The 24,123-nt window shown below is 37.2% G+C and overlaps 1 long non-coding RNA gene across 1 annotated transcript in view; it reads right to left on the bottom strand.

Moving 5' to 3' along the window:
* The window catches only part of LOC114901515, a 154,698-nt gene that overhangs the window by 104,541 nt on the left and 26,034 nt on the right, over nt 1–24,123 (bottom strand). The window contains exon 2 of the long non-coding RNA XR_003795184.1: nt 7,580–7,693. This is a non-coding gene — a long non-coding RNA (uncharacterized LOC114901515). The remainder of the gene's footprint in view (nt 1–7,579; nt 7,694–24,123) is intronic.

Here is a 24,123-nt window from a genome sequence, read left to right on the forward strand (position 1 = left end):
TTTCTGACCATTCTAGGGCAAGGATTGGCAAATTTTTTCTATAAGGCCTAGAGAGTGAATAGTTTAGGTTCTGCAAGCCAAAAGGCAAAGTTGAAGATAATATACAGGCTCTTACATAACTGTTTAAAATGTAACTATTTGAAAATGTGAACGCCATTCTTAGCTCAGGCTGCACAAGAAGAAGAAAAGAAGAAGGCTGGATTTGGCCTCAGGGCCATAATTTTCCAATCCCGGTTCTTGGCAATGATTTTTAACAGTTATAAAACGGAAGATATAGACTAGATTATGTGACCCCAAAGGAGTTTATGGATGATACTTAAGGTAATCCACCAATCCCCTAACATTGTATACAAAAATCTAAGTGTTTGTAAATATGTGCTTTTTTAATGGGAAAAAAGTTCCAAAGATTTCATTAGATTTTCAAAGTGCTCTAAAACCCAGTTAAGATTAAGGACCATAGGACTAGCTGATTCCTAAAAATTCCAAATCTAAAATTCAAGGGAATGCTTATTGGGCGTCTACCATGTCTAAGCCTCTGTGCTGGCACCATAAGAGATGTTAGCATATTATGACTAAAATAACGCATCAAAAATATTTTAAAGAATATTTTAATATGCACACATCAGTGACATCCTTCCAAGTAATAACCCTGAGAAAAATTCTGTAATTGGTCAAACATTTCTGAAAATATTGCTTTGCAAAATGTCTTCAAATCTATTATGAGTTATGTAAAAATATTCATCAAATATTTTCATTGTCCTATCTTGTTTTTGATGACAATGGCATTATTCATGACAAATAATCAAACTTAATCTAAGCAGAGTCTCTTTCCTAAAAATATGATTTCCTTAAAGGCAGGAACTATGCTTTTTTTTAATCTTTGTATTCTAGAATGGTGTTTGTCACTGAGTACTCAACATCTCTGGAATGAATATATGAATGAATGAAAAGATAAAGACACTGTCATTAAGATTATGTACAATAAATACCAAAGGCTTTGAACCCCAAATGCTCTAAAAACAGTAGTTACTAAGTCCAAAGATTGCTTTTCTTTTCAACTTTGGACGTAACTGGGATTTCAAAATACTTGGTCAACTAAAGATTGTAGTTCCTGGAGATTAAGCCATTTTTTAAAAAGAGCGAAGTCTGTTGAATTTAATTCACATGTTACAGATTTTCCAGTAACTTAGCCTCTGGGACGGAGGGGCTGGAGAGTGAAGTTTTGTTAATGAATAGCAGCATTCTCAGCATCAGGTAGAAGTTGTACCAGCTGAGCATTACACATAAATGGAAGGTTTCCCTGGGCAATCCAAAAGTCAGATCTAATAGGGTTTAGGATATCACTCTGCTCCCTGATAAAGAAGTTCAGCCTGACCTCCAGTGCATGGTTAATTGACGATGCCAAAATCTGAGCACTGTTGGCTGGGGAGTCCCCACAGCTACAGGGGATGGGAAATGACTTGAGATCCAAACATACTTCTCTTCTCTCTCTAGGAATAATTTCATTTTCTGAAAGAGAAATTCAATCTACAATAGCTGGTTTATGGTTCATTCAATTCTTTAGGGAAATTTAAATCCTAAGATTGAAACACATTTAAGAAATGTTTAAAGAAAAGACTACAGAGCTTTGTATAATCTGGTGCTATGCCTGAACATCCTTATTCTAAAGGGTGTGTCCTACTTCGTCCCCTCCCTTCACTCTCCCTCTGCCTCAGAAACTGTGAGGGAAATAGCAACTTGCTGTTCACTTTGGGGTATAATTATAGAGTGTGCCTGTGCAGTATCTGTGCATTAAGTGATATCATTTGCTCAATTATCAATATTTGGAGGTTTTGCATATCACTGGATCTCCTTAGAGATTAAGACTAGTCAGACAGAGTCCCAAAACCAGAAGCTTCATACATGGAATCTCAAATATATAGCTCATTTCTGTTCTTGGTCCAAGGCCTCGCTTAAGTGATGAGGAGCTCAGTCCCCTCCCGAAGATTTCTGGAGACGTGGCTCACACGTTCTACAAATCCACGACAGGGGCTGCCCCTCAGTCTAACTGCTGCCCTCAGGTCTATCTGAATATCATCTCTCCACCTCTCTGGTCCACTTTATTCCAACAGGTGGACAAGGTCCCTTCGGTTTCCTCTCAAACACAACTAACTTGAACCTGTGACACGCCTTTTTGGGGCAAACTCTTTCTTAGAGGACCAGATAATCAATATTTTAGGTTTTGAGGGCCATACAATATCTGTTGCAACTACTTAGTTCTCCAGCTGCAGTATGAAAACAGACAGAGATGACACATAAATAAATAGGCATTGCTGTGATCAGATAAAAACTTTACAAAAACATGTGGCTGGCCCATGGGCTATGGTTTTCTGGCCCATGAATTATATGAAGGCTTGATAACAAGCTTAAGAAATTACAATGTTTTAGACAGAAATGAAAAACTCAAAGTTAGAGATCACCTGCTAGAGGTATCAGCACTTCTTCCCAGCAGCCATTCTCATTAGCCCTGGTGTGAGGCCATGCTGCTGGGGCCTACTTATAATCCTGGGCGGAGGTCTTCTCCCCTCCTTATCTTTACATCCACAAGTTCAAGTCTCTTCCTTCCTACATTAATCCCCAGTTAGAGGGTGTCAAAAATAAGTTCATATCATAATTATCTCTGAAGAGCAAGACCCATTGAACAGAACTGTGGCCCATCTAGGTCTGAAGCATCTTCAGTACTCAGAGTGTCACTTACCTTCCATTTGTACAGCTAAAGGCTCACCAAAATTATGCTTTCTTGACTAAATGGAGAGTCCACCCTAAAAAACTCTTTTCCTGTTTCTTCTTAAAATTTTGGTAAAGTATACATAACAGAAAATTTACCATTTTAACCATTTTTACGTGGACAGTTCAGTGGCATTAAGGACATTCACATTGTTGTGCAACCATCGCCACCGTCCATCTCCAGAACTTTTTCCTCATCCTGAACTGAAACTCTGTACCTCTTAAACAATAACTCCCCATTCCCCCTACCCCAGCCTCTGGTAACAACCATTTTACTTTATGTCTCTTTGAGTTTGACTATTTTAAGTTATTCACATAAATGGAACCATAATATCTGTTCTCTTGTGTAAAAAGCAAATTCTTGCTTCTATTCTTAGAATCACATGAAAAAATAAACTGCCTATCTATTCTGGCTTCCAGCTATCTCTGGTCTAGAAATATTGGGGACTAGTCTGAGAACAACTGACTGTATACTTTTCATAAATTATATCCCACTATTCTCCAGTCTGTTTCCTCTGCATCAACTATTAGGACATCTCCTCTTTCCTCAAATGCACATCACACATTATTTTCTTTGGAATATTGTGATCCACACCTTTAATGCCACCAAATTACAATGGTTTTAGGAGCTCTGTGAACCAGGGGCAGAGCAATATGTTTATTTCTTATTATTTCACAGCAGAGGCAGTGCCACTCATGTCATTAATTCAGCATAGACGGCATAAGATTATTTTAGTGCAGGTCTTATCTTTTCCTAAACTGTAATCTCTTTGCAAAGTCATGACCCTATCAAGCACAGACTGTATTCTATGCAAGGGCTTAATTTAGAGAAACTTTAGTTGGTATTTGAACATGAGATTCAGGAATTAAGAAAAAAATCGTCACATTCATCAATTCCCTCCCCCGCTTTCTCCCTCTCTTTCTGTCCATACTCCATTAAACATAATCTAACCTACAAACATCTCTACCAAGAGCAAAATTGTTAAACTGGTCTGTTTCAGATCTCTTCCCATGAAGAAAATTTGACATAAAACACTTCAGTTTCTCTTAATTTCTCTTAATTTTCAGAAAAAAATTTTGATAGGAATATAGGAATTATTATATCTACTTCACTCTTTATAATATTATAGAGAGAAAGACATACAGAAATATTCAAAGATGTTTATGATCCCTGCTTTCCAGGAGACAATAATGTAGTTGGAGAGACACAATTTATCCATGTAAAACAAATGCAAAGTCATAAGTCATTATGAGACTCTATATTTGTCAAATGCTTTGTAGCTTATAAGGAGGAGGTAGGTATATTAATCTTTATTTTACTATTAATTTTTTCAGAAAATTTAATTAAGAGAACGTGAAAGTTTAATGTCGAATTTTCTTTAAGGGAAAAGATCTGAAACAGACCAATTCTAAGACTTTTCTCTTGGCAGAGGCAACTACAGAAAAAAAAAAAGTGGTTAGATAACCTGTATTAGATCACATAAAAGGAAAAAGAATAAGTGCAAATCATTAGTCAAATGATTGGATGGGTAACTAGTTTTCTAAAACAGGTCTCTAATACTGTTAAGTCTTATTAGAAAAAAAATAAAGTGTTTTATCAGGAAAGCTAATTGCTTTCCAGAAGAACATGTGAACTGGATTACACAGAAAACTCTGTCCTAGGCCAGGTTTGAGACTATTTTTCCTTTATACTGCAAATGATGAAATCAAGGCTTAAGGTCACCTGGATACCCTGGCAGATCAGGAGAGTGAATTTTGTCTTCAAGTTCTGAATTTTCCCCATCAGCCTCCATACTCAGGCATGAGTTGTGTGATGCAGACTCTGAGTGCTGGGGTAATTCAGGGAGGAGGAACGTCCCTGAAGACAGAGAGGTCTGAAGGTTGAGACTCTTAAATGAGACTTGATGTGTGGATGAAATTTGGAGAAACAACAAGGAATATGACACTCACTTACATTAAAGTAGTGATTCTCAAGGTGAGTCTGTACTGGAATCACCTGAACAGCTTGTTAAGAGCACCAATATCAAGGTCTCCCCATAGATTCTGATCCAGGGGTCTGAGGTGGGGCTCTGGACATCAGTGGTTTGACTGATCTCCCAGGGTGATTCTGAAGGCTTGTGGTTGGGTGGTTGGTTCTTTCTCATCCCATATTCCTAACCTTGTATTGTAAGTGCTAACAGCAGGGACATAACTAACAGCTGCTCCGAGGGCTTAAGTCTGAGAGAAGGAGGAATGGAGAAGTTTCTAAGATGTTCAGAAAGACAATCTATGCATCCTGGCCCCAGTGCCCAGCACTGTGTGATATATACAAGAGAGGCTGTCACAGGGGGAGACAGTATTATTCCTTACTAGATTGGCTTTCTTTATAAAAAGTTGTGATTCTCTCAGCCGTTACACACTTCTAAGTGACACACACATCTTCCATGCCCCAGACCTTGGTCAGCTTCAACAATCCTTAGCTGCTTCTGTCAGTAAAAGGTAGATCACAATATCTAACTCAAATGAGAATTATAAGAATCGAAAGAAATAACGTTTGAAAAATGCCTAGGACATAGTATTATTCAATAATTATTACTCTTCTTCCCTGCTACCACCATTGTACAGTTTATAGTTTTTATAATACAAATAAAACAAACTGAAACTATTCATATCTCACTGTCAACGACTTTCAGCCAAAGACCACAGGGACACCTGTAGTTCGACAACTTGGGTTTATGATTCATTGCAAGGAGGGAAAGCACACACCATGGGGAACCATGGGCACCTCAGTGAGGCAGTGTTAGAAACAATCTATTACAGGGTTTGAGCTTTCATGGGGTGATTCAGGGGAGTGTCTAAGGATGTGGGGCTTCATTCTGTACTGGATGCTGTCATAAGGCAGAAACACTTTTACGCTCAATGAAGAAAAAGAAGTCATTAATTTTAATCAGGAAAGGGAGTATTTGTTATTTTATGGATGGCCCCATGACCTTGTTTTTGTCTATGCTTAGATAAAATTACACAGGGACCTTGCTTTGTTTTTTTTTTTTGATACAGCAGGTTCTTATTAGTCATCCATTTTATACATATTAGTGTGTACATGTCAATCCCAACCTCCCAATTCATCCCACCACCACCACCACCACCACCCCGCTTTCCCCCCTTGGTGTCCATATGTTTGTTCTCTACATCTGTGTCTCTATTTCTGCCTTGCAAACCAGTTCATCTGTACCATTTTTCTAGATTCTCTATATATGTGTTAATATACGATATTTGTTTTTCTCTTTCTGACTTACTTCACTCTGTATGACAGTCTCTAGATCCATCCACGTCTCTACAAATGACCCAATTTTGTTCCTTTTTATGGCTGAGTAATATTCCATTGTATATATGTACCACATCTTCTTTATCCATTTGTCTGTCGATGGGCATTTAGGTTGCTTCCGTGACCTGGCTATTGTAAATAGTGCTGCAAGGGGACCTTGTTTTGTTTCATTTTATCAGAGTGACTGTACCTGAGAGACCCCCCTTTCTCTTTCTTTCTTCTGAGATGAAACAGAATAGAAATTTAAATTTCTATTTAAACTTATTTAAATAGAAAGATTGAACATTTTGGGGGCACTTACTAAATCATGCTTAGCTTTAATCCTCCCAACAATTTCACATGTATATTATCTACATAAGGGAGGATTTGAAGCCAGATCTGACTTCTAACTATAGAAGCTGCCAGTCTGGTGTGCTATACCACCTTGTTGAGCTGTGCTTTGGTCACCACTGGAGACCATGAATAAATTCCTGCCCATCACTCTAAATGGATCACACCCAAGTTTACTTACAACAGAAAAAAATCCTTTGATCTATAATCAAAGTCTGGCAACATTTTTTGTTGTTGTTATAAAATAACAGATAGTAAATATTTTGAGCTTTGTAAGCTATACCATCCCTATCATGACTACTCAACTGCCACTGTAGCAGGAAAGCAGCCACAGATCATACTTGAACAGATGAGCATGGCTGTGTTCTAATGAAACTTTACTTATAAAATTGGTTGGCAGGTGGGATTTGGCCCTTGGGCTGTAGTTTGCAAACCTATGCTCTACATTACAAGTAGCCAGAAATCCCAAATCAATTTGACTTTTTAAAATTGTATTTTACGTTTTGAATAATTAAATATGTGTAAATTGTTAATTTTAAAAATTGTAACTATGTGTAATAGTTAAATATTTATAGATATAAATGGGTTTATTTAATCCGGGGTTTGTTTATTTATTTAAATAAACTGCCAATTTCTAGGCATGATAAAGAATCAGGATGGTGCCTCATACCATTTGCTTCTCTGATCCTGTATAGTGAGAACTGGAGCTTGAGAGCCCAAAGGGCCTAACAGGTAGTCCGTGCCTCCTTTCATTATTTCTTAAAGGATAACTCTTGTTAGCTAAAATGAAGCTCAGGGAGTTGAACACTTGTCCTCAGTTATCCATATTATGGTAGAGCTGGTGTTAAGCCCCACAGTCTTTTCATTATACCCTATGCCTCAATTTTAATAAATTATGGAATTGATGGCTTGGAAGCATACTAAGATGCTTGGGTTGCTTTCTGAATCATCAAAGAAAAATTATATGATCAGAATAAACTTAGCGCAACGTGTATTTTGTTACAGTTTAACTCTTTGAAAAATTTGGGTTAGGGGGTGAATGTGGAAACTGAAATTCTGTAGCATAGCATTGGAAGGGCATTGCATGTCTAGCCTCAACACCCAATTCCCTTTTTATAGATTTCTCTTTCAGCAAGGCATATCATAGTGTCTGAGCTAAAAAAAAAAAAGATCACCTACCATCAGCGTGTCAGATTGTCTTCAGTTGTGACTTGAGGGTAGAAAGATGGGGTGAGGCATATCACAGGAGATGTTCTACTCTGAATCCTCCCAAGCACATGTGATGCCACTGCTCTGATGAAAAGGGATTTTTAATTAGAATCTCCCATTCTTCAAATGTGCAGAAAAAATGCAAGTGTGTATGGGTAATTGACATATGTATTTATATGATTTCATACTTAAAATTGAATATCACACTGATATTTTTCATGTAAATTAAAAGTCCTATAATTTAGACATTTATTTATACCATTTACCCAGCTCCTACATATTTCTATGATACAGCCTACTAGGCAATATTCTCTTTTATAGAAGAGTCTAACCTATGTTCTTTTCCTCCCATAAAGCTTAATTTAAAACCCATCTGCCCCAGGAAATCTATGAATAACCCAGCCTGGGTGCTTCATTCTTCCAGTCCAACCAGGATTTGTACCCTCAGCTTAGACTATGAAGCAAATGTGGACCCCAGTGATGCATGAAACTATGTAGCTGTGATGAAACATTTTTATAGTAAATTCCGTTTGAAAACTTAGGGACAATAAATCTCACAATTCACTTGTGATTTAGCAAGTTACAAATAGGTCCTCCAAGGGCTCAAAATGGAATATGGCAAAAAAGAGAATGTATTAATATTTTTCCTGAGTTTCTTCCTCCAACCTCTTATATTGCTTTGTGACATAATAATAATAATGTAATTATTATATAGTATTATATAGTAATAATAAATATAAATAAATAACAATTAAGAAAATGATAGTCCATATATTTCTTTGTATGTTTCAATGGGTTGTCGCCAGAGGAATGGAGGGGAGTCTTGCTTCGTGACCCAAGGGGAGACTTCTGATAAGCACTGTCACTCAATGCAACTCCCTCCCTTTTATTTCATCCCTACCTAGAGTTGCCAAAGTTAGAAAACAAAAATACAGGGCTCCCAATTAAATCTGAATTTCAGATAAATTGTAAATAATTTTCTTTTAGTATAAATATGTCCCAAATATTACATGAGATACTTATACAAAAATAATCATTTGTTTATCTGGATTTCAAATCTGAGTATTCTGTGTTTTATCTGTCAACTCTACACACAAAACCTTGAGCATCAGTTTTCACATAGTGAGTTTTCTGGTTTGAAAGAATTTGACAGACCAATCACAAGCCCTGAAATTGAAACTGTGATTAAAAATCTTCCAACAAACAAAAGCCCAGGACCAGATGGCTTCACAGGTGAATTCTATCAAACATTTAGAGAAGAGCTAACACCTATCTTTCTCAACTCTTCCAAAATATAGCAGAGGGAGGAACACTCTCAAACTCATTCTACGAGGCCACCATCACCCTGATACCAAAACCAGACAAAGATGTCACAAAGAAAGAAAACTACAGGCCAATATCACTGATGAACATAGATGCAAAAATCCTCAACAAAATACTAGCAAACAGAATCCAACAGCACATTAAAAGGATCATACACCATGATCAAGTGGGGTTTATCCCAGGAATGCAAGGATTCTTCAATATATGCAAATCAATCAATGTGATACACCATATTAACAAATTGAAGGATAAAAACAATATGATCATCTCAATCGATGCAGAGAAGGCTTTCGACAAAATTCAACACCCATTTATGATAAAAACCCTGCAGAAAGTAGGCACAGAGGGAACTTTCCTCAACATAATAAAGGCCATATATGACAAACCCACAGCCAACATCATCCTCAATGGTGAAAAACTGAAACCATTTCCACTAAGGTCAGGAACAAGACAAGGTTGCCCACTCTCACCACTCTTATTCAACATAGTTTTGGCAGTTTTAGCCACAGCAATCAGAGAAGAAAAAGAAATAAAAGGAATCCAAATTGGAAGAGAAGTAAAGCTGTCACTGTTTGCAGATGACATGATACTATACATAGAGTATCCTAAAGATGCTACCAGAAAACTACTAGAGCTAATCAATGAATTTGGTAAAGTAGCAGGATACAAAATTAATGCACAGAAATCTCTGGCATTTCTATAAAATAATGATGAAAAATCTGAAAGAGAAATTAAGAAAACACTCCCATTTACCACTGCAACAAAAAGAATAAAATTCTAGGAATAAACCTACCTAAGGAGACAAAAGACCTGCATGCAGAAAATTATAAGACACTGATGAAAGAAATTAAAGATGATACAAATAGATGGACAGATGTACCATGCTCTTGTATTGGAAGAATCAACATTGTGAAAATGACTCTACTACCCAAAGCAATCTACAGATTCAATGCAATCCCTATCAAACTACCACTGGCATTTTTCACAGAACTAGAACAAAAAATTTCACAACTTGTATGGAAACACAAAAGACCCTGAATAGCCAAAGCAGTCTTGAGGGACAAAAACTGAACTGGAGGAATCAGACTCCCTGATTTCAGACTATACTACAAAGCTACAGCAATCAAGACAGTATGGTACTGGCACAAAAACAGAAATATAGATCAATGGAACAGGATAGAAAGCCCAGAGATAAACCCACACACATATGGTCACCGTATCTTTGATAAAGGAGGCAAGAATATACAGTGGAGAAAAGACAGCCTCTTCAATAAGTGGTGCTGGGAAAACTGGACAGGTACATGTAAAAGTATGAAATTAGAACACTCCCTAACACCATACACAAAAATAAATTTAAAATGGATTAAAGACCTAAATATAAGGCCCGACACTATAAAACTCTTAGAGGAAAACATAGGCAGAACACTCTATGACATAAATCACAGCAAGATCCTTTTTGACCCACCTCCTAGAGAAATGGAAATAAAAACAAAAATAAACAAATGGGACCTAATGAAACTTAAAAGTTTTTACACAGCAAAGGAAACCATAAACAAGACCAAAAGACAACCCTCAGAATGGGAGAAAGTATTTGCAAATGAAGCAACTGACAAAGGATTAATCTCCAAAATTTACAAGCAGCTCATATAGCTCAATATCAAAAAAACTAACAACCCAATCCAAAAATGGGCAGAAGACCTAAATAGACATTTCTCCAAAGCAGATATACAGATTGCCAACAAACACATGAAAGAATGCTCAACATCATTAATCATTAGAGAAATTCAAATCAAAACTACAATGAGATATCATCTCACACCAGTCAGAATGGCCATCATCAAAAAATCTACAAACAATAAATGCTGGAGAGGGTGTGGAGAAAAGGGAACCCTCTTGCACTGTTGGTGGGAATGTAAATTGATACAGCCACTATGGAGAACAATATGGAGGTTCCTTAAAAAACTAAAAATAGAACTACCATAGAACACAGCAATCCCACTACTGGGCATATACCCTGAGAAAACCATAATTCAAAATGAGTCATGTACCAAAATGTTCATTGCAGCTCTATTTACAATAGCCAGGACATGGAAGCAACCTAAGTGTCCATCGACAGATGAATGGATAAAGAAGATGTGGCACATATATACAATGGAATACTACTCAGCTATAAAAAGAAATGAAATTGAGTTATTTGTAGTGAGGTGGATGGACCTACAGTCTGTCATACAGAGTGAAGTAAGTCAGAAAGAGAAAAACAAATACCGTATGCTAACACATATATATGGAATCTAAGAAAAAAAAAAAAGGTCATGAAGAACCTAGGGGCAAGACAGGAATAAAGACACAGACCTACTAGAGAATGGACTTAATGATATGGGGAGGGGGAAGGGTAAGCTGTGACAAAGTGAGAGAGTGGCATGGACATATATACACTACCAAATGTAAAATAGATAGCTAGTGGGAAGCAGCCGCATAGCACAGGGAGATCAGCTCGGTGCTTTGTGACCACCTAGAGGGGTGGGATAGGGAGGGTGGGAAGGAGGGAGACTAAAGAGGGAAGAGATATGGGAACATATGTATATATATATATAACTGATTCACTTTGTTATAAAGCAGAAACTAACACACCATTGTAAAGAAATTATACTCCAATAAAGATGTAAAAAAACAAACAAACACAGAATTTGATACAATTTCCTGTTCAGCCACATATGAGCCCTTAGGCAACCTATTTAACCTGGAGGTAATAATTCATATTGTAGAGACTTGTCATAAGGATTGCAAGGAGAGAATGCAAATAAATCGCCAGGGTTAGGGCCAGGAATAGGCAGCTGCTCAGCAAACATTGCCCAAATGTTTATTTCCTTTTCTTCCTTCAAATTCTTTCAATTCTTCCCCTAATCTTTTGGGGAAGAATTAGGTGCTACTCCCTTTTCCCTCACAATAGGCTGTACCTATTTCATATGGCATTTATTATACACAACTTAAGGCCTGTTTTGTAATGATAATAGATACATTAATTTCTTCTTTCCTCCCTCCCTTCCTCCCTTCCTTTTTTTTGAAATTAGAGTTTACCTTGCATAGCATTTAAATTTTTTTCTTTCAAACTTTCCAGTTTCTTTTATTTAAGATGTATCTAAATAATGGACTTCTAATGGATTTTTTTTTTACATCTTTATTGGAGTAAAATTGCTTTACAATGGTGTGTTAGTTTCTGCTTTATAACAAAGTGAATCAGTTATACATATACATATGTCCCCATATCTCTTCCCTCTTGCCTCTCCCTCTCTCCCACCCTCCCTATCCCACCCCTCTAGGTGGTCACAAAGCACCGAGCTGATCTCCCTGTGCTATGCGGCATAAATCTGATAATCTTTTTTAACAGTAGAGTATGGTCCACTTAAATGAATTATTAATGAAAGGTGCATCTAATTTCTACCTTTTAATTTTTTGCTATTTGTATACATTTTTGTAGGTTTCATTTTTTTCCCCTCCCTTCCTTCCTTCCTCCTTTCCTTCCTTCCATCTTTGTGTTCTTTTCTTTTGGACTAATTGAACTTGTTTTTTCTTCACTTCATCTTTCTCCCTTTACTAGTTTGGAAGATATACATTCAAGTTTAATTCTTTTAGTGCTATTAAAGTATTACGAACTTCCATACAATTTAAAAACCCTGAAGTTAAACAATGTCTTACTTTTTTCCTAAGCAATATACAGATCTTAGAATACATTGACAGAGAACCCCCTTCCAACATTTATATATGATATTATTGCCCAATATTTTAGTATTATCTTGTATTTTAACCCAATAAATTAGGGACCCTTATTATTGTTGTTTTATACAAAATCTGGTTAGATTTACCATATATTTAGTTTCCTTGATTAACATTTTTTTCTTTGTAACTTAGACTTTCCTTCTTGTATAACTTTCCTTCTTCCTTAAATATATCCTGTACATGTTCCTTTAGAAAGAATAAGTTGGTGTTACTCTCTTTCAATTTTTGTTGTACGAAAGGTCTTTTTCTTGCCTACATTCTTGAAAGACAATTTTGCTGTGTATCCTTTGTAGGTTGATGGTCATTTTCACTCATTGTTTAAAGTAATATCTTACTATATTCTGGCCTCCACTGCTGCTTTTAAAAACCCACCTGTATCTGTAAAGGCTCTTCTTTTTAGGTGATCCGTCTTTTCTAATAGGCTGGCTTTAGCGCCAGCATCTCTTTTTCCTTAGTATTCTGCAGTTTCACTATGCTATGTCTAGGTATGGATTTCTTCTTATTCACCCTGCTTAAGATTTTTTGACCTTACTGAATCTGACAATCGATGTTTTTCATCAAATCTGGAAAATTCTCAGCAATTATCTCTCAGAAAATTGCCTTTACTTTGCTCTCTCTATCGTCTATTCTAGAACAAATTTAACCTCTATGTCACTTCTTTTTTGTGATAAGAAATGTATACAGTGTGTTTGCTCTTATTATTTTCCTTTCTGAGCCACACTCTGAGTAATTTTTTTCATATCTATTATATAGTTCACCAATTTTTATTTTCTTTGTCGAATATGTCTTTTGAGATTCTGGTTCTATGGGTATATTTTTCATTTTCAAAATACAATTTCATTTATTTTCCAAACTGCCTGATCAATTTTTAAAAATCACTTATGTTAAATATTTTATTTCTTTATATTTTTACATTTGCACTGGCATTTGTGTCTGCCACGTACTTTCAGCCAGATATCCAGAAACCCTGAGCCATTTTGAAAATTGCTTATACTGACCTCTCTTCAGTTTGTTGGGAAAACACTGAGGGAAGGGATAGAGTGAGTCCTCTGACTTGATAAACCTGATTTGAAATGGTAAAAAGATGAGGGTAGTGGCATGGACTTATATATACTACCAAGTGTAAAACAGATAGCTGGTGGGAAGCAGCCACATAGCACAGGGTGATCAGCTCTGTGCTTTGTGACCACCTGGAGAGGTGGGATAGGGAGGATGGGAGGGAGACGCAAGAGGGAGGAAATATGGGGATACGTGCATGTGTGTAGCTGGTTCACTTTGTTATAAAGCAGAAGCTAGCACACCATTGTAAAGCAATTATACTCCAATAAAGACATTAAAAAAAAAAAAGATGAGGGTCTGACAGAAAAGAAATCAAACCCTGAGGTTGGTAATTCAATTTGAGATTGAGACAGTGGTTTTCATCTTTGGACGCCCACTGGAAATATTTGAAGAGCATTTGAAAAATGCGGATACCTTGGCTCCTTCCCAGAAGTGGGAGCTATGCATCAGTCCTTTTCAAAAGCTTCCCAGGCAATTCTACTGTGCAGCCAGCATTGATGCAACAGCGAGAGTATCATGGAAAAAAAAAAAAAAGAAAAAGAAAAACACAACACTCTAGGTGTTCCAAACAGGGAGGAATTTAATGTAGAGGATCACAGGCTGCAATTATAATCAGCAATTATCTCTCAGAAAATTGCCTTTACTTTGCTCTCTCCATCATCTATTCTAGAACAATTTTAACCTCCATGTCACTTGGAGGGCTATAAGAATAGAGATTCTATTGGAAGGGCTATTAGAATAAAGATTCGGGGCATCTGCTACATTTTTTCTGGAAATCAGGAGGTACAGGAATCTCAGAAAACCACCACTGAAGATGACAGCCATGTATGCTCCAAGGAGGGTGATTCAGAGGAAGACTGAGCCCCTCCACTAGAAGGGGTTGTCTGCTGTCTCCTAAGCCCTCGGGCCTGGATGCTGTTGACACAGGAAGAGTCACGGCTTCTCTTCAGTTTCACCTTCAGATTGTGACGGGGATATTTATTATTGGTGGCATCTAACACTAAACCCTCTGGGCAGGGATTCTAGGGGTTGCAGAGAAGGGGGGAAATGGTGCAAATCTGTCAAAAGATTGAGAATCACTGGTTTGGGATGGGTAAACTTCCAAAATTCAGAGCACAGAGGGACTCAGGCCTATCAGTAATTCGGAACATCAACATGCTTGTAAAAGATCCAAGAAAGAGGCTTGAGGTTAAACTTTCCCAGTGGACAGAACTTTTCTCAATACTCCAGATTTCTGTAAGTACAAAGAGGAAGTGGAAATATCTTTTATCATCCTACAGTGCCTTTAACTTTTCCAGCAGTGATAAGAATTCACAAATGAATTGCAAAAAGAATCTATAAGAAGAATCTTAGTCATATGAATCAAAAGCTATACTTTGCAGAGACAGCTGAATCTGGTATTCAAAAGGAGAGGTTTAATGATGGGTGCCATGAAAATGCAACTACAAAAAAAGGAAAATGCATCTGATACCAAAGCTCATGTTCTTTGTTCTTCATGCCATTGCCTCTTTATAAGCAAGTGACAGTTTGAATATTGTAAGGCTCTTTTCTTTCTTTCTTTCTTTCTTTCTTTTTCTTTTTTTTTACAGAAATCTTATAGACTGTAGACTCTTGCAAAGAGAAGGGCATGGATGAAGGAAAATAAGAGAAAGCCCTTCTCTTGTTGGTAGCTCTTCTCCTCTTTCCTCCTTCTGAGAGTGACCACCCACCTGGTGTGTTCCTTAGTTCTCTGTCACTGCTATGGCCTCTTCCTCTTTCTCTCCCCAACCTTCTTCTCTTCTTCCCTTTACCTCCTTCCTGTTAAAGTGTCTGGTAGTGGAGCTGGGCAGAGATGTGGTCAGATCTGTGTGGGGTTTCTCAGGCGTGAGGTAACCTCAGACCCTGTGCCTAGGGAAAAAATATCACCCTAGATTCAGACAGCTGTACCCTAAACCTCCTAGACCTTCTCCTGTCATAATAATACTGAATGTTTACTGTTTGTCAAGATGGTCCTAAATGTAGTGCTTAGAACCATGGTTTGTACATATTTAGTACCTTAGCAGAGCACCATTACTAAAATGTTCACAACAGCCTTACAAAGTGAATAATCTTGTTATTCCCATTTTATACATGAGGAATCTGTAGACTTTCAAGAGACTGAATAACTTGCTCAATTTCAAATAGCTAACACCCAGATAAGTGGTGAGCACTCCACTGTGTTCTCCTGATTATAACATGTTTATGCCTCCAGTTCTGTCATTATAATATTTATTTATTTATTTGCTGCATTGGGTCTTCGTTGCTGCGTGAGGGCTTTCTCTAGTTGCAGCAAGTGGGGGCTACTCTTCGTTGTGGTGCACAGGCTTCTCATTGTGGTGGCTTCTCTTGCTGTGGAGCAGGGGCTCTAGGCGCACGGGCTTCAGTAGTTGCAGCATGTGGGCTCAGTAGTTGTGGTGCACGGGCTTCAGTAGTTGCAGCATGCGGGCTCAGTAGTTGTGGAGCACAGGCTTAGTTGCTTCACAGCACGTGGGATATTCCTGGACCAGGGATCGAACCCATGTCCCCTGAATTGGCAGGCAGATTCTTAACTACTGTGCCACAAGGGAAGTCCCCCTGCCATTATAATTTAAGAAGGACACTGGCAAACTAGAATGTTCAAGTAATCTAGTCATATGAGGAAGGTGCTGGAAACTACACCATCTTTATCACCATCATCAATGATGAACATTTATGGAATGCAACCTCTATACCAAGTTCTATGCGATGTGTTTTATGCAGACTATCTGCATGCAAGTAAAGCATTTAGTACAACAACTTTATGAAATATGTACCATTATAGTCATACAACTGACAGACAAGGAAAATGAAATATGGGGATAGTAGTTAACTTGCCCAAGATGGCCCAGCTAGTAAATAATAAAGGCAAGACTCCAGTGCCAAAGCTTATAATCCTACACTATGCTGAAAACCTTAGTTACTTGCCTGAATAAGAAAAGATGGCAGGGTACTGAGAGAAAAGAGAGAAGGTAGGAATATTCAGTTGATGAAGGAATATCATTTCAAAAGGAAAAACAGTTACATTGTAAAGACCCCAAGAACAGAACTCTAACTGTGGTGGGGTTGTTAGAGGAGGGTAGCCTTCTGTACGTACAATAAAGCACCTTCTGGCTATTATTTTTGTCTAACAATACCACAGACTGTCTCGAAAAATAAAAATGTGAATTCTGTGAAGCTGAAAGTGTCTGCCTGGGTATGAAAGAAATTTCCTAAATTGAAAAGAACCTTGGAATGTGAATGACCTCTCAGATAATATGTGACCTCTAAGATGCTTTGAATCTAGAAGTTAGCTCATTTAGACCATCACAGCAGCCCAGAGGATTTAAGGTTATAATTTTATAAGTGGCCCTACTGAAGCATGATGAGGAAAAATGGCTAAACCTGGGTAAAGAACTAGTTAGTCAATGAACTGAGCTCTGAATCTGGTCTTTCATTCTGTCAGCATTTTTTTCAAATTGTCTCCTAAATAATTACTTGGCAGAAAAGCCGGCCAAAAGCAGTCTGTGTTCCAATTACGCAGGGAGTTGTTATTCTTCCTGAATTTATTTTTGTGCTAAGAGGCACATTTCTTCTTCCACAGTTTAATGGGAGTTCTAACAGGGTGGTGACAAAAGAAGGTGTCATTTGCAGGGAGTAGTGAAAGCTAAAACTGCCCTTGTAAGACCTGGAAGTAATAATGTCATGTCTCAGAGGAGCGCTGTGCTTGCAGGAAAGGCACGTGTCCCTCGCGGGAAAGGGCAGATGACTTCAGGAAACTGATGAGGGGGAAGAGGGAGTCATGTGCAGGGACTGACCCCAGATAGCCAGGGTTTATTATGTATAACCCTTGGCTGTATTAGGCAAGAGGGTTTGAACAGCAACAAAATATCAAGGTCCAAATGCCTTGCTTAAAGTACTCATTCAAATAAGTAATAATAATGGCAATTTTACATAGTTTACAATGCATGTTCAGGTACGGTATATTACCCACGTCTTCTCAACATTTTACATACAAAGGAAACTGTGAACTTAAAGGTTTATAAAAACTTTTTATACATTGTGTCTCTTTAATCTTCAAAATGACCTTGAGATGAAGGTGTTATTAAGTTATATTTTTAACTGAGCCAAGGAAAACTATATATAGATGCACAAGCCATAGCCCCTATTCTGAGTATATCTAAGGCTGTTGTTTGTGTCTGTCATCAAAGTCATTATTATCAGGCAGTTAAGAAATACAGGGCAAAAAAAAAAAAGAAATACAGGGCAAACAATAAGTTCCTACTGTATAGGACAGGGAACTATACACAATATCCTGTGGTAAACCATAATAGAAAAGAACATGAAAAAGAATGTGTATATATACATATATATGTATATATATATATACATATATATATACACATATATATATCTGAATCACTTCGCTGTACAGCAAAAATTAACACAACTTTGTAAATCAACTATACCTCAACAAACTTTTTTTTTTTACTTTAAAAAAGAACACTGAAATGAGAAAGGAAAAAAAAAGAAATATAGGGCAATTTTGCATGATGGAGGAAATATTAGAAGAACTAATAGTTTTAATTGTTTTAAAATATTTTTATAATAATGAAAATTTATTCTTATTATTGAAGAAAATTTGGAAAACACTGAAAAAGTCTGCAGAAAGAAATCAAAATTATTCATGATCCACCTGCCCAAAGCAACTACTCAAATATTTGATAAAGTCACTTTCAATAAATATGGTGTATAAACAGTCTTGTCTTCTTTATCACAGGAATTTTCTATTTTATTTAATATTTCTTTATAAGCATTATTTTAGTGGCATAGTAGGTCATATGGGTGTAGCAGAATTAACTTACCGTTAACAAATCTCTTTGCGTCTAGTGTGTACATTTTGTACACATTGCTAATATTGCTCTTAGTAATTAGTAGAAGAGGGATTACTGACTCAAAGAGCATGACTGCTTTTCATGAATTTGCCATACACTGCCAAATTGATTTCTAGAAATGTGGTCTCAATTTCAACTCTAATGAGCAGTGTTACCTTATCTTTGCCAGCATTGAAGATTGTCACAATATTTTACTTCACTAGATGAAAAAGATCTTATTGTTGTTTTGATTTTCACTGATGGCAATGGTTTTCAAATACCTTGCCAACACAACTCATTTAAGGCACAGATAAAAGAAGTATCTGTAAAGGGATGTCTTGAACTAGATGTTTCCTGCCAAGGGTGAAGTTCAGACAACCACAAGTAACCCCCAGTGGGTGTGTTAAGTACTTAAGGGAGAGGGAGGCTTGGGAGTTGAGTGTAAAAGCTGGGAGCCCAGTAGCAGGGACTACAGTGTGTCTGTTGTGTGTGAGATGGCCTCTCTTCCCTCCACCAGGAGTTTTTTATTGAGTGAACAGTCATAGAATGCCTGTGTGTGCCCAGCACACCTGCACTAAGTTTCCCCTCTGCATTTGTCTCACAGCGTGGATTCTCTGTTCACAAAGCCCCCTCTGCAGAGGGTAAAATGAGGATGGATTCCTAGTAGAGAAGCTGAGAGTACTTGGTGATCTGGAGGGAGCCCCACTGGCAATATCTCCTTTCGAGGCATTGACTTTTATCATATTTACTCCTCATAACAGAAAATGGAAGTATATCTATCTTTCACCATTATTTGTCTTTTTTAAAGAAAATGTTTTCTGCCCTTACTCTTTTTTTTTTTCAGATTACTAATTAGAACTGTTATTATGGAAAATTTGAGATATACAGCAGAGTAGGGAGTAGTGAACCCCATGTACTCATTACCCAGCTACGGCCAGCTACAATGATGCAACTCCCAGCTGCTCTGGTTTGATTTATTACACCTACCCTGAAACTGGATCATTTTGAAGAAAACCCCAGAAAATCCCAGATGTAATATCATCTTATCCATAAATATTTTGATATGTATCTATAAAAGACAAGGATTCTGTTTAAAAAATAACTCTAATATTATTATCTTGCCCAAAATATTTTTTTTAATATCGTCAAATAGCCAGTTACTGTTAAAATTTTTTTTCATGCAACCTTTCTCCGTGTCTCTGGATAACATATCAGGTTACGAATCAAAGGCCATTTTTTTAAAAAAACCATAAACCTGATGCCTGAAAGATGGCAAAGAGTGGTTACATTTCTGGTGGCAATGCATGAGCTAGATGGGGACATTATTTTAAAAAACAAAACACCTATTAAGGACATTGTATTCAGTTAGTTACTGCCAGCAAAATGCTATGTGATATGTCATCCCAAGACTCGATAGCAAAATGAGCGTCAGCCAATTGGTCTAGCCCCAGATGGTCAGCTCTGCAAATCTCAGCTGGTCTTGCTCCAACATCCTGTGTCTGCTGACTGAGGCTGGGCTCTCCTGGATGATTTAGCTGGATGATTCCGTGTGTCTTTCATCCTCCTTCTGGGACCAGGGGCTAGCCCAGGATTCTGTTCTCAGGGTAATGGCAGAGGCACGGGGAATGGGCAGAAATACTGCCTCTTAAGGTCTAAGTGTGAAACTCTCATACTGTCATTTCTACCTTAATCTTTTGGCTAAAGCAAGTCACTTGGCCAAACACAGTCAAGGGAGCTGGAAATAAATTAGGGACTTCAAAGTCACAGGTTGGAGGGTGTGCATAAAGGGAAGGGTGAAGAATTGGGCAAACAATGCCCTGCTACAAATATACACAGTGTGATACCAATCAAGTCAAACAATTTACATATAAGAAAATTCAGGTAAAGTATCATTAGATTCTGCTGCTAATTTATAATGCTTTCTTATGGATAAACTGTTAAAAAAAAAACAAAACAGAAACCTTAGCCAATGTCTCCCAGGCATATCTCTTAGGTCTTGTTTAGATTTCTCTTCCTTTTTGCTGCCTAGATTCTAAGTGCTTTTCTGGGTTCCACATGGTTCCAGGGTTACACTTGTCTGCGTTGAGCCTTATTACTTAATGAAAGTTCCCAGACTCTATATCTGCAATTGTTCCATCACTTTAAATATATGTCGTCTTCAATATATGCTGCCTTGTTGTTAAAGAACCTCCAGTTCACTGCACAAAATACCCATTAGTTACATATTTACATGACTGAAACCTTATTTCTCTACTTGACTATTCTATGTAATTGCAGCAACCATTTATTAAGAAGTTCTTAATGCAAGCCTCTAAACTGGACCTTTTACATCTCTTTGTTCTCTCATTTAACAATTCTGCAGTGTTGCTAGTGTAATCTCCATTTATAAATAAGGGAACTGAACCCAGGGAGATTAAATAAATTGCTTAAGTTCAAATTGATAATAGTATCAAAATTCAAATATGGTCATTTTTGTCTGCAAAGTCAATGGCTTTTCTATTATTTTCTGCATGTCTTTTGTTTCATTCTCTTCTTCACTCCTGGACCTGGGTTTCTAGATTTTCCTCTGAGATACAGTGAAGGATAGGTTTTATGCCAGATATTTTGGTGGCAAATATTGGTGGGAGCCTTTTTTAGTCTCTTGAGAGTCTATGGGTTTGGCAGGGCATGTATTATTATCTTCTATAAAGCTGAGGTGGTAATATTTTAAAGTGAAGAGATGTACACAGCCAATAAGTGGCAGAGCTAGGACCCAGGCTCAGGCTATTTTTCTCCTATATATATTCTTTAAATTACTACATTTAATCATGGTAATCAAAAGAGTGAGAGTCTACAGTTTTGCTAATGGAACTAATAGGTTAACTTGACTCCAAAGGGCTGTATTTTCCTATAAGGCTCTAAAATATTTCAGGAATAGTAATAGAGTGGGTTTTCCTCACATTACAACAAAATAAAAGGTAAGTTGGTAGAAGATAATTACTATGCAGGCTTACAGTCTACTAGATTCTAGAGCATTATGTTTGTAATAGGATTTTTTTAATAACTTAGAACTCTTGGTAACTAACTGCTGGTTACCCAACTTCTTAGGCAATTCAAGGTAAAGAACAATCAAAAAAGAAGCAAACTCGAATTTATCCAAATAACCTTGAATAAATCAAACTGAAGTTTATACCTTTACATTATCCTTATTTTCCAATGAATACTTTTTACTGTAAAGGTCTAATTTGAGAAATCGAGAGTTTATTTTTCTTTGTGTTTTAACCTGCCATTTGTGTAGCAAGTACTATTACACCATGGTTTGTTACTATGTTGTGTAGAAACAGGATGTAAGTTCTTTGCAATGGCTTCCCATTAATCAGTGTCTCAAGCACTAGGAGTCTCAAAAATATGAGTCCTGGTATGGGTTAGTTGTATCCTCATGAAAGTTGGAAGATGAAGTTTCGTTCCTGAGTATTATTTATCTTTTTTCTGAATTCTTCAGAACATGCTATTATAAGAATTTCAGGTTATTGATATATTTCAGGGTTTTACTGGGTTTTTTTTGTTTTTTGACAAAGACCTCTAGATGGGGAAGAAAAGAAAGGGAAACTATTGAGATTTATGGAGTGGCTGCTCAGTGTCCAGGCCCACGCTGAGTGCTTTACATAATTTACCTCATTATTGGTTCCGTATTACAGATGAGGAAATACTGTAATAGCATTTTACGAATGCAAACTGGATAAAACTTTAACTTCTTTAATTATCAGATTTTAGTGGTTCAAAACTTGATAGGGGATTTTGTCTCCTGTCTTTTTGTGTTTTTTTTTTTCCTACTAGAACGTATTTCATATACCAGATACCTAAATGTCTACTGACAAGCTACCACTAACCAGCATCATGAGCCTAATGTATGTTGATTTCTGTTATGGTAGTGAAATGACTGCAACACTTCTAAGTCTAAATATACTCACTCTACTTAGTAAAAACAAGAGAATTTGGGGAATTCCCTGATAGTCCAGTGGTGAGGACTCGGAGATTCCACTGCAGGGGCACAGGTTCGATCCCTGGTCGGGGAACTAAGATCCTGCAAGCCACGTGGCACAGTCAAAAACAACAAAACAAGAGGATTTGCCTTTGCCCAGGATTCCCAGAAAGAGTCCTGAAATTCTTTCTGACTGGACCATCTGAGGTCGTATGTCCATCTTGAACCAATAATTGCAATTATGTGTAAGATGGGGGATGAAATGTACTACTCAGTTTACCTTAACCCAAGTATAGAATCCCATCTGTGAAGCTGAGGCATGGAGTCAACTTCTTGAGAACGACACAGATCCTGAAATGGAAATGATGGGCTTTGAGGAAGGCAGAAATGGAGCCTGAGGAGGCAGGCAAACACATCTGTCTACAAATCATTCATTCTTTCAATTAACCATGTAGACAACAGTCTTGCTAAGAACTATGGGGGAAACTGAAAAGAATTAGACACAGTTCCTGCCATGGGTGTCTATATTTCATTATAGAGAGGGAGAAGCTAAATTAATGACTATAATGAAACCTTGAAATGATGTGAAACAAAACTGGTAGAACTAAGCATTAGGGTGGGAAAGATTCCTTGGAGAGGAATAATGGAAAATTCTTAAAGGAAATGAAAGGTGACTTAGAGCATAAAGGACTACTTTTTTTTGGCCATGTATAATATGTTGCTGAGAGAAATTAGGACCCAGGAAAAAAATAAGATTTGTTAGGGAATAGGATGGACAGAGATTGGAGGAAGTAATATCCAGGGCTTTAGTATAAAATGTAGCACCCTAAAGAACAAAAATTATCCTATTTCACTGTTTTACTTGGATCTGTTTTTTCAATAAGAATGGTAAAAAAAAAATTAGCGTGTGATCAAAAGTATCATTTCTTGTTGGCTGAAAGTGGTAACTTCTGTATTCTCAGGTGAGTTAGTTCTGTTGCTCAGGAATCCGTGTACTGCAAAGCATGTTTTTCTTTCAGTTTACATGATTCCCTTAAGAATTTCTATTTCTGAATGAAGTTTCAACTTTATTTACTTGTATCTCATTTGTTATAAAAGAGGACATAACATTGCTGAACTTTCAGCTAGGTTTTCAACTCAAACTCTTTGTATCTGAGCATTATTTTCCCTTACAGACTGCATAAAGTGTCTCCCACAGGGCTAAGGGTGTTGTGAGCATTTATTAGGACCCAGCTCTATATAAGGTGCCCAGGAAGATATGTGGAAGGTTCCCTAGCCAAAGACCCTCAATTTTCCATGATGGATATTATCACAATGGAACAAGGCCATGTGTAAACCATGGCTATTTCTGATTACAGACAGGTCTTCCTAATTGTGTGTGTCTCTGACTAAGATTAAAGTTTACATCATTTTTATAACACATAATAACTGTCAGCAGGGAATGTGGCCACAGAAAATGTGGACTGAGGCTTTGTGAGAAGAATGAGAAGCTGCTTCCAAATCTACGA

This window comes from Monodon monoceros, unplaced genomic scaffold (assembly GCF_005190385.1).
Source record: "Monodon monoceros isolate NGI ecotype Baffin Bay Population unplaced genomic scaffold, NGI_Narwhal_1 Super_Scaffold_2, whole genome shotgun sequence".
NCBI lineage: Eukaryota > Metazoa > Chordata > Mammalia > Artiodactyla > Monodontidae > Monodon > Monodon monoceros.